Below are 17,058 nucleotides of genomic sequence, written 5' to 3'. Positions count from 1 at the left end.
CAGCTAAGCAAACATGCAAATAACAGATCATCAGTTATTTGGCAATCAGTTACCAACATCTTAAAACCCATTTCAGGTCCAGCTCTGTTACAGCGGGGATTCTGTAACACAATGCACCAAACCAGGAGTCCCGTGGAAAGGAAATATATATGGACGGATTCTTGGTAGATGTTTCAGAGATGTTTATTTCTCCAGCCGCATGGCTGGGGATCTCCCGAGGAACTCCCACAGTCACGGGACCCTAGGGTCCTTGCCCGCGCAGCGAAACACAAACCAACCAATGGGGAACGAGGCTGACCAGGGGCAGGGAAACCCCGTGCCTCCCCTCAGGGCCCCTCTCCCAGGGCTACATGGCAGGGGGAGGAGACCCCAACACAGCTCTCCTAACTATTTTAATTAATTCTCACTGGGCCCAAGTTCTTTCCTATTCCAACTAATCTCAACACAGCTAGCCTATAACTAAAATCTTTATGTTTCTTCTAAATCTATGTTTCAGTTTCCTTTTGACTATTTCTAGCTTCTGGTCATCTTCCTGTGTCCAACAGATATTATCTTTGCTGATCAGCTTTTCATACAAAAATTTTACCACTTTGCTATATTCATCTATCCACTGCCTACAGTACCTCAGTAATCCTAATAACTTCCTAACTTCTTTTTGGTTTGCGGTGGAGGGAGGGATAATATACCTTGCACCCTTTCAGGATCTAACTTTTTACTTCTCAGGCTTAGCCAATGTCCTAAATATTTTACTCCTTGTTCTACAAACTGTAGCTTTTTCTTTGAAACCCGTAGCCCTTTTTTCTCAAGAACATTTAACAGATTAATAGTGGTGTTCCAAACTGTTTCCTTCTCTGACCCTGATATTAATAAATTGTCTATGTATTGCAAGATAAGTACCTCTTCACTTCGTTCAAAAAACATAAGAAGAGCCTCTAAAGCCTGTTCATACAGATTTGAGATTCTATAAATCCCTGGGGCAATCGAGTCCACCGTAATTGTTGCTTTCTTCTTGTCTCAGGATCTTCCCATTCAAATGCAAATAAGTCCCTGCGACTTTCTGCTAACGGGCAAGCCCAAAATGCATCCTTTAAATCTATCACACTGTACCATGTGTGACAGGGAGGGATATGGTTCAGGAGGGTATAAGGGTTGGAAACGAGAGGAAACCATGTATGTGTCCTTTTGTTAACCTCTCTTAGATCCTGGACTAGCCTATATGTTCCATCAGCCTTTTTTACTGGCAATATTAGGGTGTTACAGCGGGGATTACTGTAACACGCATATATCAAACCAGGAGTCCCGTGGAAAAGAAATATATATGGACAGATTCTTGGTATATGTTTCAGAGATGTTTATTTCCCCAGCCGCATGGCTGGGGAACTGCCGAGGAACCCTCACAGTCGGGGTTGAGAGTCCTTGCCCGCACAGGGAAACACAAACCAACCAATGGGGAACGAGGCTGACCAGGGGCAGGGAAACCCCATGTCTGTCCCCTCAGGGCCCCTCTCCCAGGGCTACATGGCAGGGGGAGGAGAGCCCGTTTATTTTTAACAAAAGAGATGTAAAACTTAACATTGAAAACAACAAGGACAGTTTCAAAACAAAACAAGCCACCCTCCTGAGTCTTTGAATGTCCAAAGAGATTCTGTGGAACATCTTAAGGCTGACAGAAGAGAGACAGAACTCTCTGAGCATGCTTTGTGGGGAAACTGAGGCAGAAGAGGGTTTAATTTCTTCCCTCCCCCGTTTCATCCCCCCTCGGCATCGGAGTTGTAGGGAAAGGGAATTGTATAGGGAAGCCATGGGGTAAAAAACGGATTAGGAATGAACTGGGGATGGGGTAAACTTAGGAAAGGGTTCATATTGGGTATAGGGTAAAAGGGGAAAGTAGGCTGTGGGTAGGGAAGTTTCTGGAATTAATATTGTTTATAATTTTGTGCATAACAGCTGCCTTTGACTGGAATGCCTCCAGGCCCAGTAACATTCGCTGCTTGAAAACCCTTCTTTCCTTGTACTATATCAAACTGTACAACTTCCCCATCTCCTACACTTTGCAGGTAATTTTTAGGGTTATTCCTTTTAATGGCAGTTCTATGGATGAATAAATCTTCCCCTGTATCATCTCGTGTTATAAATCCATAGTTGTTTTTGACATTGTACCATTTCACAGTTCCTGTGATTTTCGTGGCTACAACTTCTCCTATCACGTGCTTGCGTGTTTGTCGTGGCTGCTGGTCCCGATGTCTCAGCCGAGCCCCCGCGTTGCAGCTGCTCGGCGCCCTCCGAGCGGCGCTGCTCTGGCGCGTGTCTGGGCTCTGCGCGGCCCCGCGTTGCCATCGCTGCCCGCCCCTTGCCCTGTGAGTGGTTCCGCTCCGCAAACTCCACGCTGCTTTGAGAGCGGCCTCATTCCGGCTCGGCGCTGCACTGTGCGGCTTCTCGTGTCACTGTGGAAACCGCCGCTTCTCCCTCCACAGGGCTCTCCGAGCCGTATGCTCAGAGCGGGCTTCCACGCTGACCCCCAGTCCCTGGCTGCTCGTGGGGGTCGCCTCTCTGCTGCACGTGGCCCACGGCACCCTCAGCGCCTGCGGCATTGCTCCCTCACTTGCGGTCGAGAGGCAGGGGACCCTGAGACAGGGATGGGGTCCACGATAAAGCGCGCGCTCCCGAGGGGGCTGGGCGCATCCAGCGCAGGCACCTCCACCGGCATGGCTGCAGTCATGCGCTCCTGGGATGGCGGCCACACAGCATCGGCCGCGAGACTATGGCCATCCTCTGCTCTAGGGGTAATGGGACCATATAAATGCCCCTGAAGAGCTTCACTGACCACGAGGGATCCACGCAAGGGTTCAATCACTAATGCATGTTTTGTTTGATCCCTTATCTCATCCCAGATCTCATGCCAAAAACACTCATGACTAGCTCCAGGAGGTTCAATATCAAAAAGCAAGTCTCGAGAAATAGAGAAGAAATTTTTGAAAAGCCAGTTAAAAAAATGTTCTAGATCTCCCAGAACAAATACTTTCTTGTTTTGTTGTTCAAGGATTCCTTTAACTTCTAGATACATTTTTTTCTGTGGCTCAGAGAGCCACATTTCCCATGATTCTTCCATAGTCCAGAGAGAATATCCAAACCGAGGTGAGAAGAGAAAGATCTAGAGTGGTTTTTACTCACGAATTTCCTGTCCTTAGGGATCGGTGTCTGGCCAGCAATTCTCCACCATTTGTTACAGCGGGGATTACTGTAACACGCATATATCAAACCAGGAGTCCTGTGGAAAAGAAATATATATGGACGGATTCTTGGTAGATGTTTCAGAGATGTTTATTTCCCCAACCGCATGGCCGGAGCTCTGCCGAGGAACCCTCACAGTCTGGGCTGAGGGTCCTTGCCCGCACAGGGAAAGACACACCAACCAATCGGGAACGAGGCTGACCAGGGGCAGGGAAACCCCATGTCTGTCCCCTCAGGGCCCCTCTCCCAGGGCTACATGGCGGGAGGAGGAGACCCTGACAACCAATTGTGAGTTGCATCTTGTTTTACCCTCTTTAAGACATTGCTTATTTTCTGTGTGTTCTGATGGACGATAACCAAGGTCTTTTTTTCCATTTCTTCGGATTCCTTTTAAAATTTTAATTATATTCTGATGTTTTACTAATTGCCTCACTAATGTAAGGTTTATTTTAATAGGTATGGGTAACAATTGGCGGTACAGGGTGTAGTTTGACCTTACCAATTGATGGGATACAACTTGTGCTGAATACGAGAAGTCACACCCAATAATCCTGGTAAAATTACAAACACAAAAATTAGAATAGTTTTTTAAAGGAACATTGTTATTATGTATTTTTACAAAAGTACAAGCATTTTTTAAACATACACAAACTTGGCCAATATATCTGAGTCCCGTCTCCTGGGTAGTATCTGGATGGATTTTAAAATGACAAATGACAAATGACAAATGCCTTGCTCAGCATCACGGCATATGTGTTTGGCATCAATTGTGTTATCTTCACACATAAACCCTTGTTTCCATGTGATACAAGATTCCAAATTCACAGTTTGCCACTTTTCTTTTACTATCCGGGACCACACTCTATGTTTGGAGGGGTAGAAGACTGTTTCTTCGTGATTTAACCCTAGTGCAACAATAGGGTGGATTACGTAAATGGTGGCATTACGTATGGTGAGAACAAAGGCTGTAGCTATATTAGTAATTGGATCATAAGTAAAATTTATCCAACTCTACCAGGACTGAAGTTTTTTTCTAGCTCAGTGGCATTATTTCAAAAAGCTTTTTGAAGTTCAGTAGGAAAAACACCTTTATTTCCTTTCTTTATGATTAAGGAGGTGGCTGATTGCATCCATAACTGAGCTTGAATGCAGCTATGGGCTAGTGAGACATTGTTTTGGACTGCACCAAGCATGTTAATTATCAATTTGTGATTTTGATCATTAGCTTTTGCAAAATCCGTGAGTATTTTTGAAACTTGCCACCGACCATTCCCTAATACTAATAGGGAAGACTGTAGGGGTTGTTTTATCTTGTTCAGGTCACTAGTTGCTGTTGTCAATTTATTTATCAGTATCTCTGAGTTAATTTTATTTAGGACTCCCAATCCGGTTTTTAGCATGCCAGTCAAATTTTTTCACATTCTACTTTTGAGGGGTGTTTGTTTTTGTAGCCATGCTGTTCACCCCTTAAAGGATGTTTGTAGTAAAGGGAAGCAGGCTGGTTGTACTTCAGAAACATTAATTTAAATTAATAATTTTACACTTTTAAGAAACCATTTTGGATTAAACAATAATAATTGCTGGCCTGTGTTCCGCACTACATAAGGGCCAATTTCATAAATTCTTGGTTCAAGTTTAAGTGGTGTGTCTTGGGTTTGGGCTTGAGTGCTTGTCGGGGTCTCCTCCCCCTGCCATGTAGCCTTGGGAAAGGGGCCCTGGGACAGACACGGGGTTTCCCGAGCCCCTGGTCAGCCTCATTCTCCATTGGTTGGTTTGTGTTTCCCTGCGCAGGCAAGGACCCTCGATCCCAGGACTAGAGGAGTTCCTCGGCAGAGCCCGGCCATGCGGCTGGAGAAATAAACATCTCTCTGAAACATCTATCAAGAATCCGTCCTTATATATTTCTTTTCCACGGGACTCCTTGTTTGATACACGTGTTACAGTATCCCCACTGCAACATAATGGTGGGAGAATTGTGAGCAGAACGATCCCTGATCCCTAAGCGACTGATTTGTGTGAGTAAACCCTAGAAACTTTGGATTCCTCTTCTCGCTTTTGTTTTGCTATTCCATCTCTAAACTATGGAGGAACTGTGGGAAGACTCTTGGCTCTCAGAGCCACATATGGACATTTATCTTAAACTTGAAAAGATTCTTGAACAACGATTTATAAATTTTAGCTTAATTCAAGCTCAAAAAGAGCTGAAACACTTCCTGGCATGGTTGTTTAAGAACTTTTTCTGTGTTTCTTGGGATTTGATTCTTACCAAAGACTTTTGGAAGACCGTTTGGACACAGTTAATTTTTGAGTCAAAATATATGCCGATGGAAGAATATTTTCGTGAATATTATTTAATTACCAAGACTGTTGAGCAGTGTCAGCTGTGTCCTGGCGAAGGGAAGCCTGGCTCAGGGACCGTGCGACCCAGGCCACGTGGACCAAGCCCTCTGCGAGCAGCAGCGAGCTGCAGTGTCGGCGGAAGAGCGAGGCACGGTGGGAGTGGTGCAACCCGGCGGTGCCTGCCCGGCACCACACAGCGTGTGGTGGAGCGAGCCCCGTGAACGCCCGATGGAGAGGGGCAGTTCGTGGGCGGCAGCTGGTGGCGGAGCGGAGCCGCGCCTAGCCGAAACACGCGCTGGAGCAGGGCGTGGGGGGGTCATTGCTCAGGGGCCCGGCTGAGGCGTGGATGCAGCACCTGGCAGCGGCAGCGAAGCTGCTGTTACAAAAAGGATAGGATATCGGATTTTAGAAGTAGTAAGGCTAAGGCTCTGCTAGGCTGTAAGGCCTCAGGTGTAGAAATAGTTCTCTTGGGAAACAGGAATGGAATGTGCTGGGTGGGGAAGTTAGGAGTAGTGAATTAGCTGGGCATGGAGAACATGTCTAAGGTAAATAGTTCTGGGTTGATATATGTTGCATGCAAGGGGGATTTCAGTGGTGGGAGTTCGTTGAGCATTATCTAAGACTAGACAACCATGCAGATATATGGCTTAGGGTATGATTATCAATTGTTAATCCCTGTGATGTATGTTTTACTTTGAAAATTAAATTTTGTATGTGTGCCAATGTTTGAAACTGTATAAAGAGCTGAGTGAAACGATAGGCCTTCGGGAAGCCTGATTTGGGACACTAGTCCCCAGGTCCCCGGGCCCTGAATAAAGCACCGCATAAACTAACTCTCTGTTGGTTTGTGTTTGTGGTCGGTGGGCAACAGTTTTCTGGCGACCGCGGCAGGACTCCGGGGGTCGTAGGGGCGGTTCGCGGGGTGATCTGCTCCGTGCCGGCACCAGGTGATTTCTGGGGAGACATCAGCCCGTGCCCGACCCCGCGTCCGACGGACAACCGTGAGGTAAGCCCACAAGGTGCTTTATTCCTTTTAAACCGGTGGTGGTAGCCTGCCCGGTAAGACGAGTCTCTACTCGCAGGGTTGGGGCATTGGTTTGGGATTATAAAGCCTAGGCGCTGGCCGTCAGACAGAGCGAAAGCTTTGCAGAGCCAGCCCTTGCTTCTCGCGGCGACGAGATAAGCAAGGAGGGAATTGGATATTGTGGTAATTGGTATTGGTATTAGTCTGTGTGTTAATTAGTTGTGTGCGTTATTGTGTGGTTGCATACCTCTGGAATGATGCCGTTGCGGGTGTTTCGGGCTTTGTCAAGTTCTGATAAGGATATTCCGGAGGATTCTCCCCTCGGGTGTTTGCTAAGTCATTGGAAGGAGGGTAAATTGGGACGGGAGCTGCGGAAAAGAGAATTGATTGATTATTGTAATAAGGTATGGCCTGAATATGAAACTGGGGGGATGCAGTGGCCATGGAATGGCACTATTAATTCTGAAATTATAACCCCCATGATGCGGTATTTACGGGAAAATGAGAAGTGGGATGAGATACCCTATTTGGATTTGTTTTATCAGCTAATAGGAAAAAACGACTGGCAGAGGAAATGTGGAATGATGGTGTTAGAAACGGAATCAGAGGAATGCGCGGGTTGTAAAGAGCGAAGGGTACGGTTTTCTGAGCCTGAGGAGGATGTGTCTTTGTTGGTATCACCATCCGACCCGGTCAACCTCCCCCTCCCGGACTCAGATTCTTCGGAAGAGGAATCTGACTCCGAGGAAGGAGAGAGGGAACGATCCCGAACTCCCGAGCCCAGGGAGAGAGGGAGGGAACAATCCCGAACTCCGCTCTCCCAGCGTACTCGCAGAGGGCGTCTGGATAGGGGAAGAAGCGCTTCTCGAGCACATTTAATGGCCCCATTGTGAGAAGCAGTTGGACCAACAGGGGATCGGGTCAGAGTGAAAGTTCCGTTTTCCCCCAATGATTTAATAATTTGGAAGCAATCTGCAGGAGCTTATAGAGAAAATCCTGAAAAAGTGGCTCGGGTGGTGAAAATGGTAATAAAGACACAGAATCCGGACTGGAATGACCTACAGGTGTTGCTAGACTCGATAATGGATTCTATGGAAAAGGAGATGGTATTTAAAGCTATGTCTAATCGGGCAAGGGATATGATTCAGTTGCGAGCACCAGCACTACAAGGAATAGGGAATGTGAATGAAATAGTACCAAGGGAAGATCCAGAATGGAACCCTAATTTGGCAGAAGAGTATCATAGGTTGCAGGTTTATCAGGAGCTGTTGGTGGAAGGAATTCAGAGGGGAATTCCAAAGACTTTAAATTGGTCTAAATTGTATGCGGTAAGACAGGATAAGATAGAGTCACCATCTGCGTTCTTGGAGAGGCTGAAAGAAATAGCACGGAGGTATACAGATTTAGACGTGGAATCGGAGGCAGGAAAACTGCAAATGGCCTTGATATTTATGGGACAGTCACAGGAGGATATTAGGAGGAAGCTACAAAAGCTAGAAGGGAATGACACTCGGGACTTGGAGAAAATGCTTGAAGTAGCATGGAAAGTGTATAATAATAGAGAGAAAGAGGCAGTGAAGAAGCAACAAGCAAGCATGTTGGCAGTGTTACAACAGGCAAGTCAGATGAATGTGAGAGGCCGGGGGAGGGGACGAGGCAGAGGAAACGGGGGCATGGGAAGAGGTGGTTTCGGAGGTTTTGTGAATCAGAATGTAGGGAACCAGATGAGGGGTAGGGGTAGAGGTAAATTGGGGCCCAATCAGTGCGCCCGATGCTTCGCCGAAGGTCATTGGAAGAATGAGTGCCCCCTCAATTTGGGGATGGGGACACCGATGAGTAACTTTCCAGGAAGGAATCCCATGAATCAGGGAATGAATGCGAATGATGGGTTAAACCCTTTCGCGCCAGGACCACAAGGTGTCGCTCAAGCCTTTATGATGGGGAGCTATCAAAATCAGAGCTGACTAGATAAAGATCTAAAAGTGGTCCTGGAAGTTGACGGGGGGCCCAGGGAATTTAGGGTAGATACAGGAGCCACTTTCTCTGCAGTCAATGAACAAATAGGACCGTTAAGTGATTCAGTTGTGAAAGTAGTAGGGGTGTCGGGGGAGGTGGTGGAGAGGTCATTCTTGCGGCCACTGGAAATCAAATTTGGAAACAAAGAATTGGATCACCAGTTTTTATATATGCCAAGCAGCCCGGAATGCTTGTTGGGGCGAGATTTATTATCGGCACTGGATGCAAAAATCATATTTGAGAAAGGGCGTGCTAAACTAGAAATCCCGGAGGGGAATCTGGCAAAACTTTTTGTGATTAAAGAGACAAAGACAGAGGAGATACCCCAGGAAATAGAACAGGTGGTAGTCCCGTGGGTATGGGAAACAGGGACCCCGGGCAGATCCAGGGTAGCCGTTCCTGTGAAAATTGAATTAAAGGAAGGGGCACACCCGGTAAGAGTTCGACAGTACCCTATCAGTCTGGAAGCCAGGAAAGGAATTGCCCCAATGATCACGCAATTTATAGCATTAGGGATTTTACAAGAATGCGAATTGGAATTTAATACTCCAATCTTTCCAGTAAGGAAACCAAATGGGAAATACAGGTTGGTGCAGGACTTGAGAGCAGTAAATGCAATTACCAAAGATATACACCCGGTGGTGGCCAATCCATATACATTGTTAACATCGATTTCTGAGAATTTTCAGTGGTTCACAGTGATTGATCTAAAAGACGCCTTCTTCTGCATCCCACTGGCCCCCGAGAGTCGACACATTTTTGCCTTTGAATGGGAAAGCCCAGACACTCGCCGCAAGCGACAGTTAACATGGACCAGGTTGCCACAAGGATTTAAGTGTTCACCCACCATTTTTGGAAACCAGCTAGCAAAGGAGTTAGAGGAATGGAAAACTACCAAGGTAAAAGATTCTCCTTTTTCTTATGTTGTTTTACAATATGTGGATGATATACTCCTGGGAACAGAGGAGCGGGGACTGTGCTCAAAGTTAACAATTGAACTATTAAACATGTTGGGTCAGGCAGGATACCGAGTATCCAAGGAAAAAGCGCAGCTGGTGCAACGGAAGGTGATTTATCTGGGATGTGAAATATCACAAGGAGTCAGGAGAATAGGGGTGAACCGCATTCAAGCCATCTGTGCAATCCCTGTACCACGAAATAATCAGGAACTAAGATCTTTTCTAGGAATGGTCGGCTGGTGTCGCCTGTGGATTCCGAACTTCGGACTTATGGCCAAACCACTATATGAAACAATCAAGGAACCCGAATTCAAGTGGGGTAAGACACAGCACAAGGCCTTTCAGGAATTGAAGCAAGCACTCAAAGAGGCCCCCGCTCTGGGTCTGCCTGACCTGACAAAAGACTTTCAATTGTATGTGCATGAAAGGCAGAGATTAGCTTTAGGAGTACTCACACAGCGATTGGGGTCATGGAAGAGGCCCGTGGGGTACTTCTCGAAACAGCTGGACATGGTGAGCGGAGGGTGGCCAGGGTGCTTGCGAGCAGTGGCTGCTACGGTAATCCTAATTCAGGAGGCACGGAAACTGACACTGGGAAAACACATCACGGTATATGTACCTCACATGGTCATAGCCGTCTTGGAACAAAAAGGGGGGCATTGGCTCTCCTCCAGCAGAATGATGCAGTACCAGGCTCAGTTGCAGGAACAAGATGATGTTGAATTGAAAATAACCAACCATCTCAATCCAGCAGAATTCCTTAGGTCCACCCAAGAGGAAGGAGAACTGGAGCATGACTGCGTGGAGGTGATCGAACAAGTGTATGCCAGCCGTGAAGATCTGAAAGATGTCCCGATGGCAGATCCCGATGTGGAGCTGTTTACGGACGGATCCAGTTTTATGGAGCATGGAACCAGGTATGCAGGGTATGCTGTGGTGACACTCCAGGAAATAGTGGAAGCTAAAGCACTGCCTCCGGAAACTTCAGCGCAAAAAGCAGAAGTATGGGCGTTGGTAAGGGCATTGGTCCTTAGTAGAGACAGGAAAGTGAACATTTGGACTGATTCAAAGTATGCATTTGGGTGTAGTTCACATCCATGGGGCTTTGTGGAAAGAAAGAGGACTTTTGACCTCTCAAGGCTCACAGATCAAACATAAGGAAGTAATAATTCAGTTGTTGGAAGCTGTACACTTACCTAAAGCAGTAGCGATCATGCATGTCCGAGGTCATCAAGCAGACTCCGGGAAGGAATTTCAGGGGAATCGGATGGCAGATGAAGCTGCGAAAAGGGCAGCCAGATTGGTCTGGACTCAAATGGCTCTGATACCGACAAGAGAAAATCCCGCTGCACCTTATTTGGAAGAGAAACCGTGCTACTCTCCAGAGGATGAACGGTTGGCACAATTCACTGGAGCAAGAAGGAATGTTGTAGGATGGTATGTAACACCGGTCGGACAAGTTATACTGCCAGTGGGATTAATGAAAGTAGTCATGGAAACTGAGCATAACAAACTCCACTGTGGTGCAGAAGCATTGGTAGAACATCTAAAGAAAATAGTACTCTCTAATTCGATGATAACAATGGCCAAAAGAATAAATGCCACCTGCCCGATTTGCATTAAAAATAACCTGTTGGTTAGAAGACAGGTCCAAATGGGGAAAATACGTGTAGGGCCACAACCAGGGGATTACTGGCAAATAGATTTTTCCGAGTTACCAAAATCTCAGGCATACAAGTACTTACTAGTTTATGTGTGCACCTTTTCAGGATGGCCCGAAGCTTTCCCTTGCAGGACGAACCAGGCCAAGGAGGTAGTGAAAACCCTTCTCAAGGAAATTATTCTGAGGTTTGGGGTTCCTTTAGGAATATCATCAGACAGAGGACCACATTTTACTGCAGGAATCGTGCAGGAAGTTTCTACTATTCTGGGAATTCAGTGGCACTTACACACCCCCTGGAGACCTCAATCTAGTGGTCAGGTGGAACGAATGAATCAAACTCTGAAAAATCAAATTAAAAAGATTTGTCAAGAAGCTAAAATACAGTGGCCCCAAGCATTGCCTCTAGCCCTTCTGAGGATTAGGATTAAACCACGAGAAAGGATAGGGGTAAGTCCGTATGAAATTTTGTACGGCAAACCATATCATGCTGTAACCTATCAAGGGGACCCACATGTAATTGGGGATCAGATGATTGTAAATTATGTTTTGTCTTTAAATAAGACCCTTGCAGCACTGAGATCCACGCTGGAGTGGAATCGACCGTTACCTCTGGACACTCCTGCTCACGATATTCACCCAGGAGACCAAGTTTATGTGAAGAACTGGTCGGTGGAGCCTCTGAAGGAAACATGGGACGGCCCCCATCAAGTGATAATGACAACTTACACCGCCGTCAAGGTCGACGGGATCAACAGCTGGATCCATTACACACAGGTCAAAAAGGTCCCCTCCCGATGGTCAGTGGAACCCCTATCTCCCACAAGAATGGTGTTCAAAGCCAAAAATTAATGCTGTTGTTGTTACTCTTGAGTAAAATAATGATTGTTGAAACCTTTGTTAAAATCACAATACCTGAATCAAGGGTGTGGGTACCGGAGAAATCAAATGTAAATCTCACATGTTTGTTTGTCGATGACCAGGGAGCTGGATGGGACAGAGTCAGGGCACGATGGAAATGGATCACCAAAGATCACATTCAAGATAAAGGAGTAGAAACGGTCTGGGATGAGAAGCAGCAAAAAGGTAGGACTACCCTGCAGATATCCAATGTAACAAAGGCCAGAACAGGAAAATATGCTTGTATAGTTTGGATAAAAGTGAGTTATGATTATGGATTCGTAAATCTTGACATTTTAAATATCTCCCAAACAGAACCGGAAAATAAGGTCCAGGTGACTCTCCCAAATGGGAAAGTAGATATGTGGGACGGACCTCCCCTCAGAATAAAATGTACTCATAAATTTGAGACAGGGTGTCAGAAACAGATTGGAATGAAATGGTGGAAATGGAACACGACACAGGAAATGTGGAATCCACAGGTACAAGGGACAAGTTGGTGGACGCAGGGAAATGAAAGCAGAGGATGGTTGAATATAACGAACTCAGAGATTGGTAGATCGGAGGGTAAATACCTTTGTGTTCTCGTTTGTGGTAATAGGGGAGGTTATGGGGTCAGGAAGGTAGAAGTGGTATTGCAACAGGATTGAGGAATCGAGCCTGAACAGGAAATATATAACGCAAAGGAAGGGCAGGATTTGGTTCTAAGATGTAGGATACCAACTGAAAGCTACACTGAGTATGAATGGTGGTTTGGAGGACAGAACTTGGTGGCTCAAGGGAAATATCAAATTAGAAGAAAACCCCAAGAAATAGTGTTAGTAATTAAAGAGGTCCTGGAACAGCAAGATAATGGACAATACTGGTGTTGGGTTGCTCGAGATGACTGGTGGGCAACCGGGATGATTAGTGTTTATGTTGAAAGAACAAGGGTGACTCGGCAGGTACCAGAGGATGAAATCCGAACCAAACCAGAGAATCTGATTGTGGGTTTAATTAGGGATTTTGGGCAAACACAAAATGTATCAGCAATCACTGCATGTCTGCCTTTGCCCCATGCGGCAGGAGATCCTATACCATGGGGAATTATACCAGCTCCAGACATGCCTGCGTCTAATCGAACAGTTACCTTAAGTTGTACCAAGGAGACTAGGATCCGAACTAAATTGGTTAATCGGACAAATGTGATAAGGAGGAAAACCCTGAGGACCCGAGCAGATTGTTACAAGCTTCCGAATGCTGTATTTACCAAAGTCGGAAGATTCCATGGAATAGGATGGTGTGAATACGATGAGAGGCAAACGCTACAAGTCCCGGCAACTGAACAATATTTTGAAATAATATGCCAGAATGTTACAAACACAACTACCATGGGGCAATGGCAGACAATCTGGGGACCTAGTTTGTTAGAAACCTATAGTTACATAGGAACAGTTCAATGGTGTATTTATTGGAAGGGACGGAAAAACCAAACTTACTCAAAGACCTATCAAGAACAGGGTAGTTGGAGAAAAGATGCACCTGGAATGACCGATTGGAATTGCACTAAGGTCTTCACTTGTGACAGCCCAAGTGAGTCTGTGAGTCTACTGCCTGTAAAGGTACTTTGAGATTTGGCTGTGAATGTAGAGGATATAACCACACGATAAAAGACAAAAATACAGAAGGAGAGTTAAACTGTAAAACTACATCAATCCGAGCTCCAGGAAATTTAGTTTGGGTAATGGGTCACGGACACTGGACCACTCATATGCCGGTAGACGGTCCAACTACACAAATTACTTTAGGAGTTCCAACTCTTTGTCCTTTTTGGAAATCGACAAAATTGACGGCCTCAGAAATACAAATGAGACATAAGCGAGATATAAGTCAGGAAATTGGGGACATAGGGTTAGAAGAAGGGGAAGATTGGCATGAACCTTCTTCAGGAGTTAAATTTGGGTGGGTATTAGAATCTCTCTTTGCACAAATATCATCATATCGAAACAGGGAAATGCTGTACAAATTGTTGGGGCAAACAGAAAGGTTGGCGGCTGTGACCAAGAAGGGATTCAAGGACTTAAATCTGCAGTTACAAGCTACGTCTAGGATGACAATTCAAAATCGGATGGCTTTAGATATGATATTGTTGAAGGAGCATGGCGTATGTGGATATCTGCATGGTAGAGATGATCATTGCTGCATTCACATCCCGAATGTTACATAGGAAGTAGAAAAGGATATAAGTCAATTAGAACAGATTGAAGGAAAGGTGAATGATATTCAGAAAGAGGCAGAACATAATTGGGTTGGAGAACTGTTCAGCTCCCTGGGAATTCGGATGTCCGGGTGGATATCCTCAATTGTACAATATGGAATCATGATTGTTATAATCATTTTAGTTGCCTTAATAGTATATAAGTGTCTTTTAGGAATGATTGTCAAGGAAGGTCAACACTCTCGGCGAATAATGAAGGCGATAATGCGAAGAGAAGTTCTGGCAGAACCAGCCACTCCACCTCCTGCTTATCGCGAAACGGCGACATGAATTGTTGAGCATCCTTGCGAACCCAGAAGAAGCTCGAAGGATGCTCAAAAGGGGGGACTTGTTACAAAAAGGATAGGATATCGGATTTTAGAAGTAGTAAGGCTAAGGCTCTGCTAGGCTGTAAGGCCTCAGGTGTAGAAATAGTTCTCTTGGGAAACAGGAATGGAATGTGCTGGGTGGGGAAGTTAGGAGTAGTGAATTAGCTGGGCATGGAGAACATGTCTAAGGTAAATAGTTCTGGGTTGATATATGTTGCATGCAAGGGGGATTTCAGTGGTGGGAGTTCGTTGAGCATTATCTAAGACTAGACAACCATGCAGATATATGGCTTAGGGTATGATTATCAATTGTTAATCCCTGTGATGTATGTTTTACTTTGAAAATTAAATTTTGTATGTGTGCCAATGTTTGAAACTGTATAAAGAGCTGAGTGAAACGATAGGCCTTCGGGAAGCCTGATTTGGGACACTAGTCCCCAGGTCCCCGGGCCCTGAATAAAGCACCGCATAAACTAACTCTCTGTTGGTTTGTGTTTGTGGTCGGTGGGCAACACTGCAACCAGAGGAGGCGACGCACGGAGAACTGAGCAGCGTGGCCCGGCCTGGCCCGCACAGCCCCGAATGCAACCCCAGGAAGAGCGCACAGGCACGAGCAGCTCCGGCAATTCCAACACGGGAGCGAGCGAAAGAGAAAGCAAGAATGCAGTGAGACAGAAAACAGCAGCCACTCGGAAAAAGGAAAAAATCACCGTAGCTAAGGTTTTAGGAACAGTAAAATGGTATAATGTTAAACAAAATTATGGTTTTATAACAAGATGTGACAACCAGCAAGACATATTCATTCATAGAACTGCTATTAAAAAGAATAACCCTGAAAAATACATCCCAAGCTTGGGAGATGGAGAGGTGGTGTAATTCAAAATTGTGCAAGGTAGAAGAGGGTTACAAGCATCAGAGGTCACTGGGCCTGATGGTGTTCCTGTAAAAGGCAGTATATATGCTAAAAATCGTAGTCATGTTAGACAATATCTCCATTATAAGCCCCCCCTACAGTTTCCCTTTCTTAATCCCCCCTTTCCCTTTTACCCTATATCCTATTACCCCCAGTGTATTCCCAATCCGTTTTTTCATCCATGGTTTCCCTCACAAAACCATACCTTTGCCAATTGCTTCCCCAAAAATCCCTTTCCAATGCCGAGTGGGGGATGAAAAGGGGGAGGGAAGAAATTAAACCCTCTCCTGCATCAGTTTCCCCACAACACATGCCCGGAGAGTCCTGTCTCCCTTCTGTCAGCCTTAAGATGTTCCAGAGAATCTGTTTGGACATTTAAAGACTCAGGAGGGTGGCTTGTATTGTTTTAAAACTGTTCTCGTTATGTTTATCCAGTTGTTTTCAATGTTAAGTTTTAAATCTCTTTTTGTTAAAAATAAACGGGTGAAGTGTTGGGGTCTCCTCCCCCTGCCATGTAGCATTTGCAGAGGGGCCCTGGGACAGACACAGGGCTTCCCAAGCCCCTGGTCAGCCTCATTCCCCATTGGTTGTTTTGTGTTTCCCTGCACGGGCAAGGACCCTTGATCCCAGGACTAGAGGAGTTCCTCGGCAGAGCCCGGCCATGCGGCTGGAGAAATAAACATCTCTCTGAAACATCTATCAAGAATCTGTCCATATATATTTCTTTTCCATGGGACTTCTTGTTTGATACACATGTTACAGTATCCCCACTGTAACAAGTGCTAGTCTAAGTTGTAACAGGCCTAGCCATGGCATTTATCTTGAATCTAAATGAAAGCCTGTAGGTGCAAAATTGCTGCTAGCAAGGATTTTCTTGCTAGTTTCTAAGTCTGTGAGAGACTTTTCTCTCTCACAGAAGAGGTAGCAGGGAATGTAAACAACCCAGACACCTGCAACCTTGAAAAGTCTTGTTTATGGTATAGTAGAAAAATATTTTGACAATGGATGTTTTAGGATTTTAGCCAATCACCCCCAAGGGGTGCCTGGTCCTTTGTCCAATTAGACTATGAAGAAAAAGTCTATAAAAGAGTTTGTAAAATAATTAAATAAATCAATCTTGCTGCACAATTCCTGCCAGATGGATCTTCTCCTCCTCCTCCTCCCTATGGCTGCAGGACATGGTGATATACCGTAGGAACCAGGCCTGCGGTAATAAAAGCCCATTAGGATCCTTGGTCCAAAGACAAAGTACTTCAACAGTCTGTACTAACGTAAAATTATACTAACAATCTAATTTACTTGAATGACTACAAATTTCATCATGCCTGTCTGTAGGAGTAGTTGAGACACTAATTTGGGTTGCCTTTTTATGAGTAGTTTCATTAATCATTTGGCATTCTATTTTAATTTCTTTTCCTACAGTTCCTTGAAGTTGCCAAGTTTTTTGTCT

Source organism: Aphelocoma coerulescens (assembly GCF_041296385.1).
Source record: "Aphelocoma coerulescens isolate FSJ_1873_10779 chromosome W unlocalized genomic scaffold, UR_Acoe_1.0 ChrW_unloc_scaf_5, whole genome shotgun sequence".
NCBI lineage: Eukaryota > Metazoa > Chordata > Aves > Passeriformes > Corvidae > Aphelocoma > Aphelocoma coerulescens.
This window is presented reverse-complemented; position numbering follows the sequence as displayed.